Source organism: Ambystoma mexicanum, chromosome 4q (assembly GCF_040938575.1).
Source record: "Ambystoma mexicanum isolate Mex_15411 chromosome 4q, UKY_AmexF1_1, whole genome shotgun sequence".
Classification (NCBI taxonomy): domain Eukaryota; kingdom Metazoa; phylum Chordata; class Amphibia; order Caudata; family Ambystomatidae; genus Ambystoma; species Ambystoma mexicanum.
The window spans coordinates 291,967,654-291,993,394 of NC_090928.1; positions in this window are offsets into that span (position 1 = coordinate 291,967,654).

Genomic DNA, 25,741 nt, shown 5'->3' on the forward strand with positions numbered 1-25,741 from the left:
CTGATGCTTCAAGCCTTGCCATGGGGGCAGTTCTATCACAAAAGGACCCGGTAACCAATCAGTTGCATCCCGTGGCATTTTGGTCCCGCAAATTATCGACTCCTGAAATCAATTACCCGATTACTGACAAGGAAAGGCTATCAAGTCTGCCTTTAAGGCTTGGCGGCATTATCTGCTGGGGGCCCAACACACCGTTACTGTGATTACGGATCACCGAAACCTGCAATATTTGAAAACCGCAAAAGCCCAATCCTCTAGACAACTCCGTTGGGCATTATTCTTTGCCGAGTTTGACTTCATAATTACCTATCGACCTGGTACAAAGAACGGTAAAGCTGATGCCCTTTCTCGGATGGGAGTGGAAGAACACTTGATCAACCCTAAACCTGTACCAATCATTCCCGAGCAAAGAATTCTGGGTGTAATCGCCACAGAATCCATAGAGGAAGTTAAGGATAAAGCCAGGCAACTTGTAACTCCAGCAGACATACAGAATTGGCATCTGCAGGGAAAGGACTTTGCAGTAAAGGACAACTTATTGTATTTCGAAGAACGATCATACCTACCCAGCACAGATTTACAGAAAAAAGTAATCGCTTGTTATCACGATTCTTTAATGGAAGGACATCCCGGTATGGCCAAGACCTCAGAAAAGATCAAGCGCTACTTCTGGTGGCCGTCTTGGAAAAAAGATATCAGAGACTTTATAATGTCCTGTGAAGTATGCGCCCAAAACAAGAGTCAAAAGGAAAGACCAGCAGGCCTCTTACGCCCTATTGACATCCCACCTCGCCCTTGGCATACGCTTTCTAAGGACTTCATCACCGATCTACCTCCATGCTCCGGATACAATACGATTCTAGTAATCGTGGACTTATTCTCCAAGATGGCGCATTTCATTCCGCTCAAAGGCTTGCCAACAGCAGCAACTCTGGCCCGAGAATTTCTCGAAAACATCGTCCGACTGCACGGTTTTCCTTCGGTTCTAATTTCGGATCGAGGTAGTCAATTTATTTCTCATTTTTGGCGAAGTTGCTGTCGGTCGGCTCAAATTGATGTGAGACTTTCGACCAGCCACCACCCTCAAACCGACGGACAAACCGAGAGGACCAATCAAACTCTGGAACAGTATTTGCGCTGCATGCTACAACAAACTGAAAAAACTTGGAAAGATATCCTTTGGATAGCCGAATATGCCTACAATAACTCTGTCCACTCGGGAACTGGGAAGACCCCGTTTTTTCTTTTATACGGTAGTCACCCTCGAACCTCGGAGTTGGATCCACTCCAAGATCTTGGAACACCAGCAGTAGACCACCTGCATTCTACAATCACCCAAGCCTTTAAGGAAGCTGTTTCTCACCTTCAAAGGGCTAAAGAACAATACAAGAAAGGAGCAGATCAACATCGGAAGGAAGCCCCTCAATATCAAGTAGGGGATCAAGTCTGGTTATCCACCAAATATCTACCTCTAAAAGGGCCACGCACATTCAACCCAAGATACCTTGGCCCCTATTCCATCACTACCATAGTAAACCCAGTAGCGGTCAAGTTCGACTTGCCCCCGCACATGAAGATACATCCGGTCTTCCACGTCTCTCTATTAAAACCCATGCAACCTCAAACCCGACTAACTAAATCTCCAAAACCTATCCTAGTTGATGGAGAACTCGAGTTTGAAGTCAAAAGCATTCTGGACTCCAAGATCTCCAAATCTAAACTATTTTACCTAATTGACTGGAAAGGCTACGGCCCCCAAGAGAGATCCTGGGAACCTGCTGAATATGTCCACGCTCCTCGCCTAATCAAAAGATTTCACCGAACATTTCCTGACAAGCCAAAACCCCCGGAGGAGCCCGGTTTGGGAGGGGCCTTGAGGGGGGGTACTGTCATGATCTCTGCTTCCAAAAGGTCAGGGTTTTCCCAACTCCCTTGGAAGCAGATCCATAACCCAGGTTCCGAGTGCCAACCAGTCCCAATTGGGACCTTTTGGACCCAGTCCTGGCGCCAGTGGCACCAGGCTCATAAATATGCCCAGTCCCAGCGCTGGAAGCGCCGGGCTCATAATGCTTGGGTGGACTTACCTGCAGTAGACCATGCTGCTTACTTGCCTGCCAGTTGAGCCTCTGATCCTCTTCTGTTTGGAACTACTTTTCCTGTTGGGTGGGGCAGGAGCCACTCCCTAGATTCAGAACACTGGAACTCTTCTGGAAAGCAGGAACTCTTTTCTTACCTAGGCGTGGCTGTGGAAGGAGACACCTAAGCACTACAGGAGGCTATTTAAACCACACCCAATGGATGAATCTTGCTTTGCGTTATTCTGCATCCTCTGCAGCAGAACGCTCATCGTGTCTTCTGCATCTGATCCTGGGCCTAAGGAAAAAGGCTTACCATCCTGAATCCAGTCTTCAGCAACACCTATAAAGACAAGAAAGAACAGGTTAGCATTACGGTCTTCAGTGACAGCTCTTCACTTACCTGGTCCATCGGCTGTCACCAACGCCTCGCGGTGCATTCCGGCATCTGAAAGACAAAGGCTTACCTACTCTTCGTGCGCTCCGGAGGTCTTCACACTGCATTCCGGCATCTGAAAGACAAAAGCTTACCAACTCTTCGCACGCTCCGGAGGCCTTCGGCGCTGCATCCCGCATCTGAAAGACAAAACAAGGTGCGTTTTAAGACATTAGGGAACTTTAATACTCACGTGCCATTACTCCTTTCCACATCTAACCCAGTGGGTATTCCGGCACCCTGCAGCCGCTCCAAACTTGTACCTGCAAAATAAAAAGACAGTTAGAGCGCATCGTGAAGCAGGCAGCAAGCGCTTACTTACGTGCTTCCAGGCGCTTCTATTCATCACACGGGCTCCATCTTCAACTCACTTCAGCCCGTCATCCGCCATCGCCGGAACCCTGCAAAACAAGAAACATCATTACTAAAGACTTTAAAGACATTAGAATTACTCGAAACTTACCGTTCGTGCAGTAAACGACGGACAGCAGTCCTCTGAAGTCAAGAGGCCTGCTCCCCTTATCCAGTGAAGAAACTGGTTACAGCACCCTGCCCCGAGGCAGATGGAGAGCACGGCGTTCACTTACCTAAGGTGAGAGCGTTAACCTTTGGGGTTCTACAGGAGAAGAGAAAGGGAAGAAGAGAGAGACATTCAATAACCCAGTTCCTTAATCCCATATTTTCTATCTGCAGACATCTTACCCTTCAGGTCAGACATACAGTGCACAGAGGTCCAGCCCAAAGAGCCAGCCGTGTGTTGCACATCACCTTTGAAGATACGGTATACGCCCAGTCAAGACCGCCGCCTCTACGGGAATCAGGTGAGCGTTACAACTACAACCAAAAGACCTGGGACTAAAGCCCTCTAAGCCCCCCCACCCCTAGTTATTCTGAAAATGCTGAAGACGAACCAGCATTTCCTAACCTGCACAATTGTTCTGACAGATGAGATTTCGGAGCAAACACATCTGGGAGACAATGTCTTCCTGACATCAATACCAATCACCCACTCCTTCATCATGTTATCCTCTCACATCAACCCAACTACTTCCCTCACCCACTCCTTCATCATGTTATCCTCTCATATCAACCAAACTACTTCCCTTTCATCGCCTCATGACACCCCTGTTATCCCATAGCCCAATCCCATCACCTGCATCACTACCACCCCATCAATGCCCTGACATCATTCGGATCCCACACTCCTGTCACTGCTATGACAGCACTATGCTACCTTACCATCCCCAAACTTTGCACATATCATGGTCAATTGCATGTTGGGCAGTCTAACTCATAAACTACCCGCCTTTTCCTGACCTAAGATTTGGTGGTTATACCTCCATTGGACCGCCACAATCCTCACAACAGTGCTATCCCTGCACTGCCAGTATTTGTACCATCTAAGTTTGGTGGAATGTGAATTTGGATGCCAAAGCTTGGCAGAGGTTTCGTGTTGGTAGAGATGTTATCGTCGCTGTTTCTTACCACCGCATGTCCACAGTGCGTAAAAGGTTTATTTAATCAGGTGGCAGTGTCTGTCATGCTAAAATGCCGATCCTGCCAATGGTGGTATTTCCCATATTCTACCACCAAATAAAGGCATATGCGTGAGGTGGTTTGTGGGATCCTCAGTGCTTAAGTGCAATCATGTTTTTTCTGGGTGTTTGAGTGATTCATCTGAACTGAATGATTCAACCCAGGCAGACAATGTTCTGTGCAGCTACCATATTGGTGTTTGTTAGCCTTGACACTGTTCAAAAAAAAAATTCTGTGAACTGTAAATGGTGTTATGATATGATATGATATGGCATTTATAACGCGCCTATACACAAGTGTTTCAAGGCGCGACGAGGCAAGGGGGGAATAAAGGGAAGACAGAGACAACGATCTTACTAGGCCAGGTGACATTGAGATCGCGCAAGTGCAGGGGAAGGGTGAAGGGGAAAAGTCAAGGGGGAAGGGGGGAAGGGGCGAAGGTGCAGTGCAGTACATGGGAACAACAGTAAAAATAAATAGATAAATAAATAGATAATGAAGCAAAATAAAATTGCGGCCAGCTGGTGGCAAGTGCAAGAGTAAGTGCAGACATCAGGTGTCAAGTGCTGGTAGGGGCCTGTAGGGATACAGAAACAGTCCCCAAGTGCAGGGGATGCCATGGAGGCAGTGCAGGGCTGCAACTGGCAGGGGAGGGGACCTGGGCCCGAGATCAAAGGGTAGCCAGGTGACCAGTGCAGTTTCAATTTCATCCACGAGGTCAGCAGGGGAGAGGAGGAGAGAAAGCAGAAGCAAAGAGGAAGGTTCTGAGGTGCTTCCTGAACTGGAGATGGTTCTTCTCAAGTTTAAGGGAGGCCGCGCCAGAGGGAGGCCCCTGCAAAAGAAAGAGATCTACCACCAACTCGTTGCATGGAGAAGTGACTGATCCTGAGGGAGTTGGAGGCAGATGAGCGAAGTGCTCGAGAAGGAAGATATTTAGGAAGAGAGAGTTGAAGGTATTGAGGCCCAAGGCCCCAGAAGGGAGCCAGTGCAGAGATTTCAGTCCTGGAGAGATACGATCCCTGGGCTTGAGGCCAAGGACAAGTCTCACAATTCTGTTTTGGATGAGTAGCGGAGAGCGGAGAGTAGAAGCAAGCAGATTTAGAAAGAGGCTCTTGCAGTAGTCCAGCCTAGAGAGAACAAGAGTTCTGGAGACAGTGAGCTTCTGGGGGAAGGAGAGGAAAGCTAGAATACCTCTGAGGATGTGTAGCTGATATTGTGACTTCTTAGAGACGTTAGAGATGTAAGGAGAGAAGGAGAGTGTGGAGTCGAAGATGACTCTGAGGTTTTTATCCTCACATGTGGGAACAGGAAGAGGGCCAAGAGAGGCTGGCCAGAGAGTGACAGGAAAGGAGGGAGCAGGTGTGCCGATGAGGAGAATCTGAGTCTTACTGGCATTAAGGCAGAGTTCATTAGATAGCAAGTCCCTAAAACGCGGTTTATAACACAGCACAAAATACAATGCTTACTTTTGAGAAAAAGAAATAGGCATGGTATGAAGGTCTATGACAGGGCAGATATATCGGCAAGCAGGATGATACTTGATTGTGGGCTTCAAAGGCTCTGAAAATCTCCTGTCACAAGGGAGCAAGAACAGAGCAGTGAAATAAATATATGTACGGTTGCAAATGCTTTATTCTCTGGGGAATAAAGCAGGAACTTAAATGAACACAGGTGTATGAAATACACGACAGATAGCCTTTTTGACATTTTATATCAACAAATGGTCTGTAGATTAACAATCCAGACTGCGAGATTATTCCCCTCCTGGACGATGTTAAGACGGATTTCTGAACTCTGTCCTGGTGGCGCAGAAGTTCAGAAGGCCAACCTAATTACTTGGAACAGGGTAACCTCTGGACGAGTGAGACCAATCAAGGTAGCGATCGCGGCGGTCAAGACTAGGTCTCAAGAGGGGTGAAGCACACAAAGCAAGAGCGCTTACAAACTACTCCAAACAGTTGTTATATCAAAAATATATACACATTTATTTTAAGGCCTTTAAAATAATGACCGTAGCGAGAAAATCACAATATCACAATATTAAGCCAACACATACCATATCAACACAATATATATACAAATACGACAGTCGCAAGCGTTATATGCACGAAATGTGTAGTCCACCTGAAAGGGAAGGCAAACAGGCAGTGCGATAATGCTTTAGACTCAGTTCGCCTTCAGAGGCACCTAACTAGATGGAAGTCCGAGCCCTGCTAAGAGTGGAGCCTTGTGCTCAAAGTACCTTCACACGCTGGTGCCAACGGGCAAAAGGAGAAGCTCCTCGGAGGAAGTCAGGCAGTTCGGGTTAGTGCACAACAGAAGAAGAACAGGTTCCGCGACTCAAGCGCAGCCTCCACAGAGAGCAGAAGCAGAGCGCGAGTACGGACAAAAGGGTGCTGTTTTTACACAGCGGGGAAAAGCAATGGGCTACTGCAGGAGGGCGACCAGATCCTAGCTATACTACTCACCGGTCCCCGATGCAAGCAGACCCAGGCTTCTCCACGTTAGTTTCAGCAGCTGGCAGGTTCAGAAGAGCCGGGAATGCCTCGTCGTCGTGTAGAGAAAAAAAGACGTCCCAATCGAAGAAACCTGCACAGTTTTGTCACCACAGAAGGGCAACGGAGCGGCCGTGTGTATCTGAGCCAAATGTACACTACTCACTTCAGACTTGGGAACGCCAAGTGTATGAAGCGTGTGAGAGTGACCAGGACTCGAAATACAACACAACCTGGCAGCGGTTACAGAGCAAGACTCCCGTGTAAGCTGGTCAGTCAACTGGATGGCCCAGAGACGCTTCCGAAGGCTTACTGGCAGGAGATGATGAAGTCGCCGAGAATAGCTGTTCCTGCTATTCCAAAGGTCGAAGCACCAGTACAGGCCTTCTGGTTCGATCAAAGGAGGAAAGGGTTTCACAGGACGACAGCAGTGCAAAGGAGGAGTCCTTCAGCGGGTCACCAGCGATTCCTCGATCCAGCCTCTTGGTTGCAGGATACTTGGCTCCTGTATTCCTTCGTTCGTGAGAACTCAAGAGATCGACATGGTAGTGGTGTTTCCAGCCCCCTCTTATCCACGGTTCCCTTCGCGCCAAAACGGAGGGGAGCCAATGGGAGATCCGCTCATCAACACACACACCATACGTGGACCAATCACGGACCACGGTGGTCCCAGGCATTCACACCACCCTAGACTCTCTGGCACCCAGGATGTGTATTGGGACCAGACATCCCAGCCCACACCCTGGAGGCACACAAAAGACATGTAGAAGCCCGCGAAAGCAACCAGGTTTCGCGGGAAAGTACATGCCCAAATAAGGAAGGCCCCGGGTCGGCTTGACCTGGGGAAGGTGAAGGGAGCAAGACGGTCAGCGGACAGGACAAAGGAGCCTCGTGGTCTGGCCATTTTGGGAGCCAGGCCACCATTTTGGGTGAAGCACAGAAAACGCGCTTAGAACGCCAAAAGGAGCTCAAAATACAAAGAAACGATTGCTGCCACCATTCCCGTCCCTCTTGTGTCATGTTGCACTAAAGCCGCAACATGTTAAAAGAAACTATGGGAAACAGCGTTCCCCGGTACTGACTGTCTTAAGGGCATGTCAGTTTCCCCATAAGAAAAGGAGCGGCAGAAGGCTGCACTTCTCTGGCAAAGTCAAGAACAAGGTGAAAAACAACAGCAAAAAGTTTAGGGGTTGCCACATGGAAGGAAAATTACCTACAATTACGAAATCTTTCCTAACAGACGACTCCTTCTCTCCCTCTCCCTCTACTAGGTCCTGGTTTGGCTTTCTGAGATTAGAATTCTTTCTTTTGTCCCAGGGTACATTTTTCTCTCACTTGGGAATAAAGACCAGATTAGGATGAGAATATCCAATTGGGCCTAAAATATATCATCTAAAAATAATATGAACTGGAAAACTAAGTTGAACAGTGTCAGGATGGTGTCGTAATTGAATCTGGTGCAATGGTCTAGATTTATGGTCCTAATGCAGTGTCCACGTTCTTCATCTCAATGAGAACTCAGGGTTGATTCCCCCTGAACAGTGTCCTCCAGTTCACCCACAGTCTCGGGGATTTTGAAGCACCATACCATGCTTCTTAATTTCCTTTGAAAACAAGTGTTCACGTACACAACCCTCTCTGGTGGCATGTATCCATAATTTTTAAAAGTCTCTTATCAGGAAAAGAACTTGTGCTTCCAGGGCCGCTTGCTCTGGGGACAGTTTCACCAGTTGAGGTCTAGATTTTAACCCCTTCACCTGGCCTAGGTGCTTATCAATCTACAGTAATTATAAACCCACGGGTATGGGTCAATCTCCACCTGTGAGTCCACGAAAGGCACTCTGTCAGTTTAAAAAAATCTCATGTCAAACAGCACCCTATGCAGGATTCTCCACAAATCTGTTGGATTTTACAACTTCAGTCTGGATAATAGCCCCCAGTAGGCTAATCAAGCTGCTCCTTTTCAGTGTTTTCTCTCCCTTGCCAGCTTCTGGCTTCAGCCCCCATCAGTTCTATGGATCTCTCTCTGTAAACACCCTTAGGTTCTGAGCACCATGTTTTATCCTGATACTGATACTGATATTAGCTATGTCCTAGTAACACGCACGCTCTCTGGAACACCCATAAAGCTGGCCTTCTTTTTCCTTACTCCAGTGGTTGGAATAGGGCTACCTTTTCTGTCAGTGATTGACTGGGCCCTTCCATCTTAATTCTTATTCCTCGTACTGACTGTCTCTATACGAGCCCACTTCCCTCTCGTGTGTTATCCTCTCTCCCTGATGGTACATTGTCTCTAATATTCTCCTAGGTGTGCAGACTGGAGGTTCAAACTAATTGTCATTGTAAAGTCTGACATACACAATATGGTGGACAGGCATCCCTGTGCTACAGCTCCCGCAAAGTCTGGACATTGGATTCCCCATTTACTCTCTATACCACACTGTGCCCATCCACCTGCTCAGCCGCTGGGATCACCAACAAGCCCAAACCAAGTGCCAGATGCACCCTTTGCTTTGCAGATCTCCTACTGTTTCTCCTGCACTTACCCACTACTATGTGTTTCTGTACCTCAGTATTACCTCTTCCCTGGTAGTCCTGGGTCACAATAGGCAAGTTAAAATGATGGAAAGGTGCTCGGTTGAGGTTGCATCTTGTAGGGGGCGGTAATCTGTGGCCTCCAGGCTCCCGCATTCAAATCCCCACAAGTGACTCTGTCTCAGTTCACCTTATCATGTTCTCTACAACTGCGGTGCAGTACAGCAAGAAAATAACAGACACAATTAAGCTTAACAAAAAATAGAGCAGACATGAGGTAGACATGTGGGTCAAGGCTATACAAATATATGCATGACGATGTTCATGTAGGGGGCTGCCGGAGCCTCCCAAGAAAATCACAACCAGGGACAAACGCAATGCTTGTGTCCTGACAGGTACAGAGACTTCATTGACACATTTCATGAGAAGCACTTCTTTTTAAACAAAAGATGCCAGTGCTGATGGGAGGGTCACTCTAGCCAGCTAGAAAGGGAATAAGTCACCCTTTATCTGAGACATGAAGATTGGTTAAAGAAAATCTTACTAATCCATAACTTCTTTTTTTCAAAGCTTTTGCTGCTATTTTGTTATGTATAGTGCAGTTGGTGCAGTATATGATCTTGCATATAAGCAGCATCATTCTGATTTTCCTGGAAAATATGACGTGAAGAGCTTGACTTCATGCACATATGTTGATAGGGATGCTTAGGTGGGATTAACCTTCTGATACCCCACAGGTGTAAATCATCTACTGTCCATGAAAAGGCAGACTTCCTCAGGAAGGTGTCAATGAAAAACTCCTTCCCAGGACTCCTCCTCAAGGGTTCCTGCATCCCTGTTGAACATCCTTGGGTTCTCTTTGCTGTGCAGCCACTTCTACTTTGCATTTGGCGTTCCTTTCCCCCTGCCTGCACTATTAACCTCTAGGAAAAGCATTGGTGAGGCCAAACATGGTTTCGCAATCAATGTTCCAGTAGCAACGGGTAGTAGTGAAATATCTTCAGTAAGCAATGTGATGGTTCCACTGTCAACAAAATGGTCATGATTGTCTGATTTTGCGATTGGTGTCAACATCCCTAAACAAGTCATGGCCCAAGGCAGTGGCAAGACTTTTCTCGAGCCAACTCCTATGTGGAGGGTTTATGAAAAAAAATATGTGAGGAATACAACGCATCTCTCTTCTTGGTAAAAAGGGAAGCAGTAAGCACAAGTTAGTACAATGCTGTTTACAACAACCACAAAATCAAATATATTTTTCCCACTCCATGTTCAGTCCCCTATATTATAGAGACAGCAGAGTAAGTCTGATGAACCCCAGTGATGAATCCTCCCAGAGTATCGAGCAAGATTCCAGAGGCCACAGAAACAGCCAACCACCCTGTTGCACAGCAGAAAGGTAACCTTGCAGATTAAAGGCCCGATTCATGGAATTATTTGCAAGGAAAATCAACAATTTGCGCGCCATTCTGCATGCAAAACCTGTTTGTCGATTCATTGAATGGACTGCACAGCTCTTTTTTGTAACTTGCAGGGACTTCACGCAGACTTGGCACGTCTCTGCGAGCGGTCGAGTGCCTTGCGAGACACACCAAACAGAGTGTGGGCGAGGTCTGCGCAGAGTGTGGAGTAGGGGTCAGAACTCGGAAAATGAGGAAGAACAAGGGGAACAGTGGGTGTTACGAGGAACAGGCCGCAGGCAGTCCATAGCACGCCCACAAATGAGCACGACAAAGAGTATTCATGGATGTGACTGCGCAACATCTCGCCTGTGAAATGTCATAGCAAATCCCTCCATCTCGCTGCCACCCAAGGGCAGGCATAAGAACACTTTTACATAGGAATCGAAGCACAGAGGTGGGTTTGCATGTCAGATTTAGGGGTGCGTGTATGCAGCTAGGGATCTGATTGGACTCAGAGGTGCACGTTCGCAGTGTAGTGTGGTGCAGGAATGGTTTGCAGGGTTATGCATGCAGATTTTCAGAGTTTTACCTGAGTTATGATTCATTGTATGCAGGTTGTTGGGGTGCCGGTAACAGTTACGGGGGACCCGGCGCTGAGTCCCTGAGATGCAGACCCACTTGTTGGTGGACACGCACACTGTTTGAGGGGTGTGTGTATTCGCACCCTGGCGAGCACGCAAAGGTAGCTGTTCTGGCAGTTTTTTCTGTTGTGTGGGGGCATGTCAGGTGCATTCCAGCCGCAACTTGCGTATACGGTTACTTTGTGCAGAAAATTCCATGAATACAGGGGCCACGCATTTTTTATTCTGCGTGTAGGCTTGCGCTGTGTCGAACTCGGCGTGCAGCCTTTGCGGGAAACATGCACACTTTTCCATGAATCGGGCCCTCAGTCTGCAGGGGCTCTGGCCCAGGAAGCATTCAGACATAATCTAGGATATCGTCAGTTCCAGGAAAATGTCCATTACTGTAGCCAAGTTCCAAAGTAAACTGCCAAGTGTCTTGTGAACTTCGTGCCAAGGTAATTCCAGAGGCATGTGCAAAACAAATAATATCAGAGTGGGGAAACTAGGAGGTGTCACAACAACCTCGAAGTGACAGATTGATGTAAAAAAGGCTGGTTATAAAGTGTCACAACCATATATACATACATTCTGAGCTCAAACTAGTTTGCATTAATCAAAGGACATTCAAAAAGCCCACAAGGGAAATCCAAAGCAAGTCTGAGGACAGGTACTGGTTGAGTCTGTGAAGATAAAAAACAGCCTCCATCACAGAAAGACCATTACTAGACATCCTCAAGACTGGTCTCATACAACCTCTTTTGAAATAAACAGTCCTAGACCGTGATGACCTGGCCAACTTCCGGCCCATTACGAACCTCCTGTTTATTGGCAAAATCTTGGATAAAGTAGTTGCTATAAAGCTACTCACCAGAATCAATCAGCTACACCTCCTAAAAACTATTAGTTGGGGTTCTGCCCAAGGGTAACATCGAAATGCCCACAATCCACAATGATGCCCTCCAAATCATGTATAAGGATGACTGGTCCCTGCTCGGCATCGATGATCTCTCGGATGATTTTCATATAGTCGACCACTGTATCCTATTCTCCATCCTCACTGACAGGGTGGGATTCTCTGAAGCTGCCCTAAATTAGTTTAACTCCTAACTTTTGGGCAGACACCCCGTCATCCATATGAACATTTTGCATTTGAACTAACTCCCAGTCTCCTGCGGTTCCCCCAAGGCTGGCTCCATCCTCTCACCGATCCTTTTTAGCCTTCACATGGAGCCTCTAGCTACAGTCCTTCAAGACCCTGATAAATCTATCCAACAATTCTCATATGATACTCAGTTGTACATGAGAATAAAAAGCCCAGAGATCATCAGTCACGTTTACCTAGTCGTCATCCAGCACTGGATGTCAGCGGACTACCTCAAACTTAACCTAGACAAGAGTGAATTTATCCTCATCAGTCCCCCCACTAAGCAACAACTTGTCCAACAATGGCTCAATGATATGTGCCTAGAAGAATTTTATCCACAACTCTTGGATTCGGCTTAGTCCTTAGGCTTCACCATTGACAGCAGCCGGTCCTTCTAGAAACACATAGCCAAGAAGGCCCAAACAACCTGGCTTCAAATCTCTACCCTTTGTAAATTGAAACCATCCATCCTGCTGCACGACTTCCGGGCCATACTGCAGGCCCTTGTGGTCTTGAACATTAATGGGGAAATGCCCTGCTGACAGGGCTCCCAGCAGCTGACTTGGCTCACTTAAAAGCAGTCCACCACACTGCAGCATGTCTTATTACGGGTGCGCAGAAATTTGAGCAAATCGCCCCTGTCCCATACATACTACATTGGCTTCCTCTGCAGGCCATTATACTGTTCATGACTGCATGCATCATCTACAAAGCAGTTACGAGTAGCACACCAGCATACCTGGTCCTTGTGCAGCAAATGAACCGACTGGCTTCAATCATAGCTAGTCTGCAAAGAGAGGGCCAACCGACAGTCCTTCTCTCATGTGCCCCCCCGCCCAACTCAATCCCAGTATCTATTTGAAATGCCCTCACAATGCACCAATTTTGCAAATCTCTCAAAACGTGGCTTTTTCAACAGCACCTGGCCATGGAATAATCCCAGTGGATGCACAGAATACAAGTAACAGTACTGTGAGACTGTTAACAGATGCCAGCTGAAACACTAACTACCAAATCCTCGTACAGCGCCCTGAAGCTCTCATGCTAAACAAACAAAATGAAATAAAATGACTGCCACATGGAGAATTAGCCTTCTCAATGTTTTGGTTGGACCAGCCCTCCACAAGGCACAGCCAAAAGGCCAAGCAAGACTTTCCTCCTGAGACACTGCTCAAGAGAGTAATATCCAATTCTTGTCTGGAGAGTTTGGGCAAACATGTGTAAGAAATGCTTCATGGCTCAATCCCAGGCTCAAAAAGAAGATACAAGCATGTGTTAGTACACTGCTGCCTACAGCAAGCACACACACAATTATATATTGCCCACCCCAGTTCTGGGTTCTGCTAAAATGTACAATGAAGTAACCAGATTCCAAAAGAAACTGCTACTGGTGTCCAATGGTATTCCAGAGGCATGTGTGGTAAAAGCAATATGGTGGGGGGATAATGGGAGTTTTGTAACTCCTTAGAAGCAACAGGTGGATGCAGACGGCTCATTCTAAACAAGCACACACATGATGGAAAACCAAGCATAAATCCAAACTCCAAACAAGTTCTTATTAACCCAAGGTTATACAAACATCCAAAAAATGAAATCCTGTTTCGGTCAGGGGACAGGTGAATGTTTTAGTCCAGAAAGATTAAAAAAACACCAATCAAAGGGAAATCTATGGGGGTAAATGATCTAAATATGGGCTCTTAGAAACACTGCTCAATCAAACAAAAATGAGAGCCAACGTTTTGAGAAGCACCTCAAACCCAACTTACCTGGTCATGCTGCTGAATTGCAGGCTTCTTTGAGTTCAACACATTTGGTTAGATAAAAGATCCTCAAATTTGATGATTTCACTGCATAATAAGCGATGATACCACCACATGTTTAGTTTTACTGAAACTGTAGTTCCAAGACATTCGGCGTTGCCCCAATCATCTTTGTAAATAGCCTATGTACATCAGAAGTTAGCGTTTTCTGTGCCCTGGGAGTTGTATCTTGACACTAACCTAAATGTGGTAAAACCAATGCTTTAAATCTGCTAGCTCTAACCATCTCTCAGTACCTGGACTTCTTATTTTTGGCAGTATTGAGGGACGTTTTTTGCACAAACTAGACGCGGTAGGCAATAATTTGCCATCCATCTCATATTTCCTAGTCCCACGCGCATCAGCTGTCCAAAGACTAAACTGGTCAGTGTTCACACTTTTCCCTGTGAAATATCATGCAGGGAAGCATAGCTGCTCCTCCATGAAGTTTTACATTGCATTAACAAATCTATACACTAAGGGGGATTAGAGGTGATAGCCCAGGCATTATGCTGCCTGGGGAAGAACGGTTGTCTATTTAGAGGTGTAATTTGTGCAGGGGTGATATTAAATGAGAGAGGAGCATAATGTTACACGCTGGGTTAAATAAAGATTTCAGAAAATGACATTACATTGCAGTGCATTTACTTTCACCGTGAATACAGTTTTAAAAACTCACTTCATGGTGCAAGTAATCAAAATTTCATGGGAAGGATTGCTAACACACCAGTGTTAGGCAGAGTAGTTTTCTCTCTGCAATTAGCAGAGGTAAGAAAATGACTCCTTTCCCACAAAAGAGTAGGCATGGTATGTTGCCCTCAGTAAAATCTGCAGAGCTACTTTCGGATGATCAGGTTTGAAGCCACGTAACACGTGTAATTGTCTGTAGAGCAACTCATTTGGGTTATCAGGTTTGAAGTTAAGTTACAGACCTTTCTGCTCATTGTTTCACTTGTGCTACCACCCTGTGTCCCGGAGCAGGTGTCAATTAGGATTCTGAGAGCTTATTGGTGATTTATCTCTTTAAGTACCCTAGTTTATCCATACATCATATTTATTACTATAGTATTAGTTGCCTTTCTGACCCTACTTTCCTTCAAAGACTGCTCACTTTGATACATCAAATGTTAAGAATATAACGTAAAAGTACACTGTTATACTGAGTGTTTGGTTGGAATCACTGATTGTGATGTTTAAGTGTGCCAGGGTGCCAAAGTCCAAACTCAGAAGAAAAGGAAATGCATGCAATGAAAAAGAGGAGGAAAATATGATTGGAGTGGGAGTTGTAATGGTTTACTGAGAAGCCACCCTCAATACGGGGAGTTCCTTACCTCCCACTCAAGTGGTTACACAACAAACTGTTTAACAGATTTGTTTTCTATCCCTATCTCAGACACATAACACACCCCTTAGATCCCTCTCCCCCGAGCTAACAATGAGCCAAGAACCATGCCGGTGTACAGGAAATATATTGGTATTTATTTAAGTTAAAAGTAGTAGAAATTAACACGAAAGTGTCAAACACCACTTTATCCATGGCACAACACAATCATCTTCTCTCAGCATAAATAATGAAAAGAACACAATCACAATACTTCACTTGATACAAATTGCACTTCATGAAATAATTACACTGATCAATATGAAAGTCATTATCATGTAGAGTTGTGCGATTTTGAGTTTCCTGCAGGCATGAAAGTATGGCAGTAGGATTTCAAGATTGGTACAAATACATATGGCAATTAGAATTTCGCCCACACTTTTGGTTTAAAATAAACACAGGGTGATTAAGTGGTTTGTTTTTCAGACCACCTTTGCTCCGGTCTATGTTGGGAAGTCACACAGAAAAATTGAAATTCTTTGGGGAATTTTTAGATTTCAGCCCCCCACCCCTTACTGAAAGGCCTATTTTTGGGGAAGCTGGATAAAAAGGTTGGACTGATTTAAGAACAAAAACACCCCTCTTCCTTAAAGAAGACAGGGTCAGTTGGACAATAAGGATTACCCAATTAATATTTAGGCGATATTTTTCTGCACACACTGGAAAGTGAGCTTTGTTAATTTCGAATTGTAACAAAATTCACCCTGTAGTGTTCTTACATAGAAAGCCTCTGTTTACGGTACAGGAAAGCCATGTGCATCTCAGGACACTGTGGAAAGATAGGGCAGGTGTCTGGTCACTCAACTCTCAAAGATGGCCTCCTGCTCTTCACCATAGTACTCAGTCAGCTTTGAGGCCTTCCTAGAGATAGACAATTCTACTCAGATACACTCTCAGCAATGTCCTCTGGTGTCTCCTTACATCTGTCTGATGGTAAGTTTCTGAAGCCCTCCCTGTCCCTCTCTCTTTCTCCTTTTTTCTGTGTGTGTCTGTGTCCTACTGCAGCCCCCCCTTATATAGCAATGATGACACCACCAATTTTACAATCTTCGGGAAGTACCCTGCAATAATTCCGGCCACTGGGATTGGACAGTTACCCTTCTCTCTCCTCCCAAACTCAACCACCAAGTCAAGATTGGTTTAGGGGTCTGGAGCAACATATTGCAATTCTCCTTTGTAATCGCCCTTTGTTCCCCTTTCATCTTTTTGGCAAAAAAAGAATGGTTATGTATCACAACTTCATATTTTTACTAGCAACTGCATACTAAGCATATTTTCTGATTCAGCTAATCATGGAGAATTAGATAGGCCGATCACCAAATCTGCACCATGTAGCACCTTTCTGCTGTTTGCATAAAAAGCACAAGTTATGAATATGTAAATTATTAAACATATCCCTAATTTCCTTTTCCATCGCTCAACAACTCTAACATTTGGAACATGTTCAGATCAGCCAGAATTGTAGTTTAAAGTGGCCATTACAATTCTTCGTGTCACAGGTAGATTAATTTTATATCCCTAAAATCGCCTGGAATTTACATAAAAAATGGCATGCAGATGAAATCCATCCTTTGTGTTGGAAGCTTGTTCTTTGAAGTGAGTGCCCCCATTTTCACACATATAGTCATGCTCCAGCCAAGGGTAACTTTTCATAAAGTGAATGCTTTCAGAGCCAGCAGGTCTGGAGAACACTGAATGTTGACACCTTTGACAGGAAATGTTTTTGCAATCGGTAATTAGATGGGAGATGTGACATCCAGGCTTGGAGTGGGAGATTTCCTCGTGAAGTTTTGCCCACAGACAGCAAAAGGGTCTCTCTGGGGTTGACATGTTCCTTGAATACAAAGTGGAGTTTTGTAGGTGAAACATAATATGCATTGCTTTTTGTCAACCCACACATCATGTTCTGTTTTCCTGGCATTTTTCTGTGAGCAGTGATACCTTTTTTTGTACTTTGTAAAACTGTTTTTATTTTCACACACCTGTGCATGTCATTTTTGTTTTTAAAAATCCTGTATTCCATGTGAGAGGGATCATTGATTCCACCTTCTTTTGTGAATTAAAATGTTGCTTATCCATTGGTAATGACAGGTTCCACATGGCTCTTTAATTTTACTTGAAAAACAAAAGCTAAGGTCAGGATGTTTTTGTTTCAGTGTTTAAAATCTTGCTATAAATGCACCCCTCAGAGTAAGTGGGAAGAGAGTCAAATAGAAAGTAGTACAATAGATAGTGAGACACAAACAACATGACGCGGATGGAGAACAACGCGTGACTGAACCAGCTGACATGGTAAAGTAAATTTAATAGAAATATCGAAATGGGGGGTGGGCAGCAGGGCACTGACCCAAATGTTATTTTTAACTTTACAGCGTCTGAGCCCCGCCCCCTTTAAATCCTGATTGGTGAGTACCTGCTCTTACTTTTTTCCATTTTAAACACTAGGTAAAACGCATGAGGCATGAGGAAACACCACTGGTAAATTGCCAGAGATTGTAGGAACATCCTCAAAGGCCTTTTGTATATTTTTCTCCCACCTCCAATGAGGAGTGGAAGTGGGCCTTAATTACACAACTAGCTATGACAGGTTCAAGTTGAGAAGTACAATCTTCTATGCACACGTAGGACAACATTCATTTACATGTTTGGTGTCTACATTCTCCAATTAACAGTTCTTTAAAGTCCCCTTATGGTTCGCTTCCATGCTAGGTCGTTTTTCCTGTTAGTTCCACTGATCCCAACAACCTAATGCCCTCCTGGGGCCTTCAACCAACTATTGAGGCCGTACAGTGTAGTGGCACAGGCCTGCCTCCTAAGGAATCCGCTGTGTTTAAAATGAGAGGCCCGTGGCAAGCCGCATAAGTGCAGTTCCCTATGGTATCACTGTGAACAAAGTCACGACATTCGGCCAGCTTCAGAATACGTGGTCTCGAGCGACTTTTTTGCTCTTATTTTCAAAATTCTAATTTGGTTGCTTGCATTGAGGGCCCTGTGGAGACAGGACGTACTGCCTGTCACATTGAATGACCGGGACAGGGAAGCACACAGTATGAGATGTTGTGATGTTGCTCTGCAAAAACCACCAATCACCTCCCCATGGTGAAGTGCCCTCGGTCGTGAACTGGCCTTAGAAATTAGATTAAACCACTCCCAGTAACTGATCACCCAAAGCACGTTTTTTATTTTTTATTTTTTTATGTTTTTATTAACAAGCCATTCAAACAACGGCAATTAAAGATCAGCGGCGGCCTGAATACATGCATCGCAGTATCTACCTAGACCTCCTACGCGTTTCCTAAATTAAATGGAAATGGAGCTACACCGTTCGCAATTCCTCTTCGGCTAACGCTTGTGTTACCCTCTGAAATAAAAGGAAAACAGTTGGAAGCTAACCTCAATCTGCTCTCACACTAAGGGGTTCCGCCTTCCTGATGCGAAATTATGAAAGCTTTTATACTGGTTTAGTAAACAGTTCATATTCAGGAATAGCTGAACCGTGGGTTAGTTTCTAGCTGCTGCAATTATGCACATGCTAAAAACGGTAACGAAAAAGGGCTGTTAAAGGAACATCCTATTTTTGTGTGTGCAGTGTGTTTAAGAAAGACACATCTAGGCCAATGCGTACCAAGAGAGAACAAATCCATGTGTTCGGTGCTGAGGAGTAGGGCTTCACGCTGCCAAAGGTGTATTGTGAGCGCAGAGCTACTGACTATATCCTGAGGAATTTCTATTTTAATCAAGGTGACATTGCAAGACTGTCGGTATCTTTAGACAGTGGGAATTCCTCCGTTCTGGAATATTCATGGGCAGGATTAAAGAAGCACATGTAGCTGATACTGCATTCAATTATGACTATCAATCTTCCAAAATGAGTAATTTATTTGTAAAATTAGTACAATTTGTAAAAATATCTTTGGATCCCCAACTACCTCAGGGTGAAGGGGCATTGCATTGATAGCAATAAGTACTGGCAATAGCCCCACTAAGAATATGGTATATCCCTTGCCCAGACACTTCTAGTTCCCCAGTCTAGAAATTATTATCCTACCGATTAAGGTCTACAGCCTGCTGACCAGGCTGAACTAGAGTATTCCAGAACATTAGCACCTGTGCAGGGGGAGGTAGCTAATCTGGTGGCTAGGAACGTGGGCTTGAACCGCCAGTGTAAGCCTGTGTTCCAAGCCACCTGACCGCTGGCTCCCCTGCTGGCATGTTCCCCCACGCTTTCTACATTTTTTCGTGGCTGCAGCAGCAGCAATCGCCACCAGAGCCGCACCTTCCTCTTTGCGCAGAAAAGGCCACCATGGAAAGGGAAGAGGGGCTTCCCTCTCCATGGTGGCCATGTTGGTAAGGATTTTCCACTGTACAATGGGACACCGCGCGCGTCCCGTTGTAGGAAGGAAAATCCTTTTTTTAGCACCGCAGGTTGCTGCTTTGGTTACCCTGGCTGCTAATGGCCTTAACACCCGATACGGCCCACCAGATCAGGTGTTAACGCCACATTCCAAACTTTTCTTTGTCCTTTGGCAGCTACATTGTCAGACCATTCTAAAGAACAGAGATAAGAATTTTGTACACACATTTAGATCGTCCATTATCCTCCGAGTTAATCGCAGCCATGGTGAATGCCTATTGCTGTAAGTGGCCTATAAAAAATCGAGCAAGTGCTCTTGTCGGGTCGTGGCCAAAAAGGACATTGCCTGGCAGGGGGTTGGTGCTGCAATTAAGAGGTAAAACTTGACTCACCTAAATGCCACCTGCTAGGCCACGTCCTTGTAAGAGCTCCGTCTCCATTTGCAAAAGAGCTGTGGTCTAATAGTTAGCATTCAAAGCAGGTAAGTATTGCCTCTTAATCGCGGCACTTAGCTCCTGCCAGGCACCCCTTTGCATCGATCATCACCCTCTCACCTGGGACGTGAGGGTGATGATCCCTGCATTTCTAATGAAAGCAGTGTCTGGCGGGGGTCGGTGACACAATGAAAAGGCCAGGCTTTTTTGTATAGCCTGAAGCTCTCGCTGGGGTTAGCAGGGGAGCTTAGGGAGTACAGGCAGGTGCCAGTCATATACACAAATTTCGGAGCCTGCTGGGGCTCCGCCACGGCTAGACCTGGCCCACTTAAAGCTCTGCGAATGCCATGTTTCTGCAGAATGCCCAGCCAGAAGCCACAACTTTTCAAGCAAAATGAAGGAGATCCAGCAAGTGCTGCCTGCATCAGTCTCACCTACACCTTGCTGGACTCTAACGCCTCCACTGACAGCTCTCTCATCCGCAGTATCTTTTCAAGCAGTAATTTGGACCCCAGTACCTCAGCGTTTAAACCAATACCTGGAAACAATAAGTGCTACACAAGGCACGCTGCTTCATTCCACATCTAGTGGCGAGTCAAATTTGTTTACCAAAGTCTAACATTTTTTCAATATCTTTTGACAATTCCTCTGCACCCGTGCGTTTCCTACAAACATAAATACGTGCATGAGGTTCAGCATTTTTTCTGATCTCTGTAATAAGGCACATTCCAGAAATATGCCAAACACACAGGGTTGGACTGCGACAAGAAATAGGCCCGGTCACCCAAAAAAAAGTGGCCCACCCCTCACCTCACGACCCTTGTCTTCTGATGACATCACCGGATGGGATATCATTTGACCCCACCCCAAAGTGACATCCCAGGAAGCGATGAAACACGACCTTTCCCCCCTTGACAAACCAGGAAGTAGCGTCAAATAGCATTGTTCCTAAGTACACTAAATTACTGTGAATCCAAGCAGACGTCCAAGGCCAAATGATAAAATGTTATTGCATAGCACTTACACTTAAGCACTTTTTTTATAGAACAAATATACATACAATATCACCCAAACTGTGTTGGTTCTCATTTATCGACCTCAGAAGGATGAAAGGCTATATGAAGAAAAAAAATTATTGAAAAAAAATATTTTTTTCTCCATTTTTTTTTCTTCCAAACCGGCCCAAGCATGGCCAGAAACCGGCCCCCACTCCCCAGGGACGATTTCAGCCCGCCCATGAGCCGAAAGGCCGAGGGGTCAATCCGACCCTGCAAACACATCAACATTGTTACATTATATGGAACACTGCATTGGCATGGACTTGTTGACAAATTTGGCATCTTCAAATTGCATTCACATCTAGTAGAAGGGGGGCACCGGGGGGAACGCGAAGCATTTACCCCGGGGAGTTTTTGGCGCTGCACACGGCCAGCGAGTGGCCGTCGAAGGCAGAGCGCCTCCCGGGGTATTTAAGGGCCTCAGGGAAGGTTCGGGAGCCAGGCGACGGTTAGGACTTGAAGATTGTCGTTCAGTCCTGTCGCCTGCTCCCGAGCCTTCCCTGAGTTAGCGGGGCCTTCGTTTGGCAGAATAGCGTTAGGTGAGAGGGATAGAGTTAGGTTCTGGGGGAGGTTATTAGTAGTTGGTACATTTGTTTGAGCGTATTTGTTTATTGCATTAGCCGGGGGTACTGTAGATAAGGTACCCCCTCTTACTGTTTTTTCAGGTGCCACTCCCTGCGTATCCGGGGTCGGGTGAAGAGTTTCTTTGGTGGGTCACGGCATTTGTGTCGAGGCATCTGGGAGTGATTTAGGGACGGGGATTAGGCGGATTCACGTGTAGCCGGTTTCTCTTCTGCGCGTCCGTTGGTTTTGGAGGATGGGTGTTCATACGTGGAGCTACGGGCCCGTGTAGTGCGCGTTGGGGTGAAGGGATTTTCTGTACGCGGTAGCTGTCGCGTGTCAGAGGGGGCGGTGTGGTTTTCTTAAAGGGGCCGCGACATAATTTTGTTATTTAGGTGCGGTGGGGCATATACGCCACCAGGGGGCAGTGTAAACAGTCGCATCTCAGCCCCAGTTTATCTGGGTTGCTGGTTTTTGGGGCTTTCTTTTCTCTGGGCACTTTAGTTGCCTGGGCTGGGGGGTTTTAAGGGTTAGGGCATTATTTAAGGGGTAATTTAAAAAAAAAAAATTAATATTTTTATAGGAATTTTTGTGGAGAGCTGCTGGGTATTTTATTACGTTTGGTTTTTTTTTTAAGTGCTTAGTTATCTAGGTTTCAGTTATTAGTTTTCAATTTGGTACAGGTCCACGGGCAAAATTTGGCTCGGGAGTTAGGATAGCTAGTGAACATTCTAGAGGTATTTATATATATTGTAGTGCACAACCAGATTACTGTGCAAGATGGTGGGCCAAGGAGCCAGCAAGAAGGGTAGGGTTGATGCTAGGGCTCTTAGGGAGGCTCTGGAAATAATTAGTAGGGCATCTAGGGCCCAATTGGAAGGGGCAGTTAGGGAGGTCACTGGGGGAGAGGTCACGGGGGAGGGGGAGATAAGTGGTGGGAGGCCGCAGCGTAGAGCAGCGGCAGATGGGGCTCTCGCGGCAGTGGTGGCTTGCACCCCCGCGGCAGGGAGAGGGGAGGTATGGGAATCCAGGGGAAGGAGGCTGAGAAGGGAGATAGACAGGAGAGCGTCTGAGGGAGAAATGATTTTGGGTGGGGAGCCACTGAGGGAGGGTGTGAGTAATAGCCCTAGGGAAGATAGGAGTACGCAGATGGAGAGGGCTCTTGGGGACCCGAGCGAGGGGGTACAGAGGGGGGTGGCAGGGCAGAGGGGAGGAGGGGGTAAATACTTGCAGAAGAGTGCAGGAGGGAGAGGCCCCCATCAATTGAGGAAGTTAGAGTGGGGCGCGGAACAGCCCCCATGGGTATGAGGATGGAGGGTGGAGGGCACTGCGCAGCCCCCACTGGTCAGAGTGAGGTTGAGGGTTTTAGTACGGCCCCGCCTCGATCAGCACAAGGAGAGCCTAGAGGGAGCAGCACAGCCCCTAGCAATGAGGATTACAGGGTGGAGGACGGAACGCCTCGCCCGAGAGAAGAGGACCAGGCAGGGGTCCCCCCTGCCCCACCGAGAAGACATCAAAGGAGTGATGGGGCGTACGCCCCGGGCTCGCAAGAAGAAGATCGCCTCAACTCGAGCATGATCTCGCATCAGCAGTGGTATATAAGGGATGATGAAGTTGGATTGGAGGAATATGTGGGGCAATGGGAGGTAGAAGGTTATAGATTGGCAAGGGAAAGTGGGGAGGAGAAAAGAAGTTTGATATGGGATATGGAAAGGCAAGGGGGTAGGGGGGTAAGGGGTCGGGGAAATTATTGGTTGGGTGAGTCTGTTGACATGTTTTGTCCCCGCAGTAGGAGCCCTCTAAGAAAGGAGATGAGGAGCATCGGGGTGGACGCCAGACCACAGACGGCAGGCGTGGAAAGAGGTGAGCAGGAACGGGAATGGTCATCTGCATGGCAGAGAGGGGTCACGAGAAGGGTGACGGGGAATGAAGGGACGAATTTGCATGGGGTAAGAAAAGAAGCTGATGTGCAGGCCATTGGAGCCTTGGGGGTTGAAAAGAGCATGTGCTCAGTGGAGGTCCAAACGGACAAGGCGATGGAGCCATTAGTGCTTGAAGTGCAAGCTGGAAATAAAAAAGAGAATGAAGTGAAAAGAAATGAGAAAAAATTGCCGTACATGGGAATAACAAAACCATTGGGGGCACACTTGATGGCAACGACAAGGGAGAAGATTGAGGCAGGGGAATTTGTAGATGTGTTCAAATTGCTGCATAGGGAAGTGAGAGCAAAAGGGGGGCCTAAAGAAGAAGAAAGGGAACTGGCGTCTCGCCCAAGTGTCCCGGTGACTATTGAGAATTGGACGTCGGCATTTATCATTTATGCCAGCGTTTATTGTGAAAAATTTCCAGAGCGTTGCGTGGCCCTGCTCAAATATATGGATGTTATCAGGAAGGCTTTCACGAATTTTGGGGGTTTTGCATGGGTAAGGTATGATGAGGAATTCAGAGCGAGATTGGCGGAGGACAGTCAGGTGGTCTGGGGGGAGATAGACATGGATCTTTGGTTGCAATGGATGGCTCCAACGAGGCCTGCCCCGACGCTGCACACGGCGAGCGGGCTGCCCGTACCTTTACAGCCCTTTCTTGGTCGCCCCGCCCACGATGGGGCGGGGGGAGGAGGTAGGGGGCAGTCATCAGCAGCGTGCTGGGGGTATAATAAGGACGGCTGCGCAAGGACCCTGTGTAGGTTCAGGCACGAGTGTAGCAAGTGTGGTGGAAAACACCCTCTCACGCAGTGTTTCCAACAGGGGGACAGGGGGAGGGGGAGAGGGACAGGTAGAGGGGTTGTGGGAAAAAGCTTTTACTCCAATTAAAGTAAGGGTGCTCGAAAAATGGTTGCAATTTTATCCGGACAGAGAAGGGGTGAAGATCTTGAGTGAGGGTTTCTGTCAGGGGTTCAGATTAGGGTACCAGGGCCCAAGAGTGCGCAGGTGGGCTGAAAATTTGAAGTCAGCAAGAGAAAATGTTGACGTGGTGAGACATAAATTGACCAAAGAAATAGAGGCAGGAAGGATAGTGGGCCCATTTGATGACCTGCCGGGTGATTTAGTAATATCCCCATTGGGGGTGGTGCCGAAGAAAGCTCCGGGGGAGTTCAGACTGATACATCATTTGTCATGGCTGGAGGGTATGTCAGTTAATGATTTTATTGCCCCGGAAGAGTGTGGAGTTGTGTATGCCAGTGTTGACCAGGCGGTGGAACTGATAAGGAAGGAAGGGCGAGGGGCCTTCATGGCCAAGTGTGATATAAAGGCGGCCTTCAGGTTATTGCCGGTGCACCCGGAGGATTTTTGGTTGTTGGGTTTGCAGTTTGAGGAAGCCATATACATATACAAAGCCTTGCCAATGGGGTGCGCAATTTCCTGTGCTTTGTTTGAGCGGTTCAGCTCTTTTTTACAGTGGGTCTTCTCATTCAGTTCCGGTTGGGAGAGTGTGCTGCACTATTTGGATGATTTTCTTTTCATTAGCGGGGCAGAAAGAGTGGAGGATTGTAAAAAAATGCTACAGTCGTTTCAGGAGCTGATGGAGGAGCTGGGGGTGCCATTAGCGGAAGACAAAACTGAGGGGCCGGCAGTGGTATTGACATTTCTAGGAATTGAGCTGGATTCAGTGGCCATGACCTCACGCTTGCCGCATGACAAGGTGAGCAAATTGGTGGTTTTGTTGGAAAAAGTGGTGGTGGCCAAGAAAATGACGCTGGTTGAAATGCAGAGTTTGGTGGGGCATCTGAATTTTGCATGCAAGGTGGTGGCCCCAGGGCGAACATTTTGCAGGAACATGGCGAGGGCTATGGCGGGAGTGAAGTGCCCACATCATCGAATAAGAGTGTCAGGGACAGTGAGGGAGGATTGCAGAATTTGGCTGCGCTTTTTGGAGAATTTCAACGGAGTGACAATGTGGTTGCAGGGAG